Raw genomic sequence first — 3,535 nt, forward strand, 5'->3', positions numbered from 1 at the left:
TGTATGGCTCTGAGTTGTTTTTCTTCTGATTAATGTAATTCTTATTTCATGTCTGAACTTGACCTCAACCCTTTCCCCTCTGTACATCTCACATGTCATTGACAGGCCATCATCAATGTTTTAGGAAGATGTTTATGGGCTGTTTTTAACTGAAAGCATTGTATTCACTAAACCTCAACTAAATCTTGTAATGAATGATGTGTAAATTGAGGTGACTAAACTGCTTGGAGTAACCCTATATTGTAAACTGTTATGGTCAAAACATGTTGATACAACAGTAGCTAAGATGGGGAGAGGTCTGTCCATAATAAAGTGCTATTCTGCCTTAACAGCACAAACAAGACAGGTCCTACAGACCCTAATTTTGTCGCATCTGAAGGCGTGGTAAGGTGCCACAAAGAGGGACTTAGGAAAATTACAATTGGCTCAGAACAGGGCAGCATGGCTGGCCCTTAAATGTACACGGAGAGCTAATATTAATTAAATGCATGTCAATATCTCATGGCTCAAAATGGAGGAGAGATTGACTTCATCAGTACTTGTTTTTGTAAGAAGTGTTGACAAGCTGAATGTACCGAGCTGTCTGTTTAAACTCCTGGCACACAGCTCGGACACCCATGCATAACCCACAAGACATGCCACCAGAGTCTCTTCACAATCCCCAAGTCCAGAACGGACTATGGGAGGCACACAATACTACATAGAGCCATGACTACATGGAACTCTATTCCACATCAGGTAAATGATGCAAGCAGTAGAATCAGTTTTTTTTAAACATAAAATCCATCTTATGGAAGAGTTACAGAGGATCCCTAATAAATACAAATCTGTGTCTTGGAAACCCACCCATAGTGTGAACAAACAATATACAGTACCAGTCAAAAGTTTGGACACACTTACTCATTCCAGGGTTTTTCTTTATTTTTACTATTTTCTCAACTTTGAAAGATTCTTCAAGTGCAGTCGCAAAAACCACCAAGTGCTATGATGGAACTGGTTCTAATGAGGACCGACACAAGAAAGGAAGACCCAGTTACCTCTGCTGCAGCTGCCTTGGTCAAATTGCGGCAAAGAAACCAATACTAAAGGACACCAATAATAAGAAGAGACTTGCTTGGGCCAAGAAACACAAGCAATGGACATTAGATCGGTGGAAATCTGTCCTTTGGTCTGATGAGTCCAAAAATTAGATTTTTGGTTCCACCCACCGTGTGTCTGTGAAACGAGGAGTAGGTGAACGGATGATCTCTGCATGTGTGGTTCCCACCCACCGTGAAACATGGAGGTGGTGTAGGGGTGCTTTGCTGGTGACACTGATTTATTTAGAATTCAAGGCACACAACCAGCATGGCTACCACAGCATTCTGCAGCGATTTGCCATCCCATCTGGTTTGTGCTTAGTGGGACTATCATTTGTTTTTCAACAAGACAATGACCCAAAACACACCTCCATGCTGTGTAATGACTATTTGACCAAGAAGGAGAGTGATGGAGTGCTGCATCAGATGACCTGGCCTCCACAATCACACGACCTCAACCCAGTTGCGATGGTTTGGGATGAGTTGGACTGCAGAGTAAAGGAAAAGCAGCCAATAAGTGCTCAGCATATGTGGGAACTCCTACAAGACTGTTGGAAAAGCATTCCAGGTGAAGCTGGTTTAGAGAATGCCAAGAGTGTGCAAAGATGTCATCAAGGCAAAGGGTGGCTACTTTGAAAAATCTCAAATATTTGTGATTTGTTTAACACTTTTTCGGTTACTACAATAACACCATTGTGTTATTTCATAGTTTTGATGTCTTCACTATTATTCTACAATGTAGAAAATAGTAAAAAAATTAAAGAAAAACCCTTGAATGAGTAGGTGTGTCCAAACTTTTGACTGGTACTGTAGGTCTTAGGCTGTACATCTCCTGAGAGTATATACAGGTATATACAAGGCCCTGTGATGAAATGTGTTGGCATTTGTATTATTTCTCTGAATTTAGATACTATAATGATAAGGGGCTAAAACATTTCAGTCTCATTCAAACACAAGTACCTTGAACATCCTTTCAATTGAACCCATGTTCTGAAACTGCTCCTTTATTTTCTCTGTTACAAAGTGGTGGCTGATTATATGGTTTCTTAATGCATAGTCTGACATTTTGTCTTCTTGACATTCCTGGTCTCCTTCATAAAGCTTTTCTCTAAACTATACCAGAGGTGAAAACATTCCCAGCCATAGCTGTTCCCGATATCATAGACAGGCACATTGTTGGCCCTACATTTTGTTTGAGGAACGGTGACGATTCATGAGGATCTACTAATGAGGTGAGCTAACACAAAGACAATGGTGATGAGTACACCGGACCTGCCAGGCCTGGAAGAGGTTTCCGAGGGGCCCGGACCACAGCGTTGTCTCAGCTCAGCAGAGCAGCATGGAATCTGGTGTGGGATAGGCACTAACTAACGCCATTCACCCACAGCTCATTAACCCTTCACCTCTTGTTCAGCTGTGGCTCTCTCCACAGAAGAGAGGAGGGCAAAGAGAAATCCCTCACACACAAACCCACGTACATGCTGTTCCTTCGTGCACCATTAACTTTGATTTGAGTTTGTACTGTATGTTCTGAATGCTGATTATATGTGCAGCCTTGGTGGTTGTAGTGCAAGATGCAGATAATTAAAACCCAAACCTGCCTTGTTACTAAATGGATCTCAGAGAGAGGACTATTTGCATTACCCACAGGCCGGGCTGAGCTATACTGGTATTGATGCACGGACCGGTTTGTGGTTTTACTTTACCTTCTATAATGGTATTTGAATGTTTGGTTTGTTAATTGCGATCACTCAATGCTGCTTTCCACAAACAGACCTAGCCCCACACCCTGTCATTGATTCAAGGAGCGCATGTGTTGTTGCAATGCAGCACATACAACAATGTTGATGAAAACTATGCTGTTTTCACTTTGCTTCTTAATATAAATCCACTAGCGTGCTATAATTAATAAACTATTTGTTTGTGTTTCTTACATATGCAAAAAGCTAGTTTGGAGCTTTCCTTAGCAAGTTAGGCCTAAATCTTGTCAAAAGTTTGGACGCTAATGCTAATTGCTAGCTAGCTAATAAATTAGTCAGAGCAAGCTTAATTAGCTATGCAGCCTCATAATACCAGAGATGGTGTAGACCTAAATCAGCATGTTGTTTGAGCAACAGTATCTTCTAAATCAGAGAGGAATATGTGAAGAAAGAATATGTTAGCTTCATGAAGTAGGAGAAACATTAGATGTAGGCAAAGATTGTAGGGTCCCCTAGGAAACACGTATCAACACTTTGGTTCTTACCCCTCCTCTAGCATTTTCATTCGTCGTCATGTCAAACAACACTGTATTCAAAGTTCCCACTATTATATTCTAACTATAAAATTAGAATAATAATTATATTTCCATGATTCCAACAGTTCACAGGCCTAGATTGTTTTCCCATATCGTGAAGCCCTATGTGGAAGTGTGTAAATTATTTTAAATGAGTGCAGGAAATTCAGAAATGGATAAA

The sequence above is a fragment of the Oncorhynchus nerka genome, linkage group LG28, assembly GCF_034236695.1.
Source record: "Oncorhynchus nerka isolate Pitt River linkage group LG28, Oner_Uvic_2.0, whole genome shotgun sequence".
Taxonomy (NCBI): Eukaryota; Metazoa; Chordata; class Actinopteri; order Salmoniformes; family Salmonidae; genus Oncorhynchus; species Oncorhynchus nerka.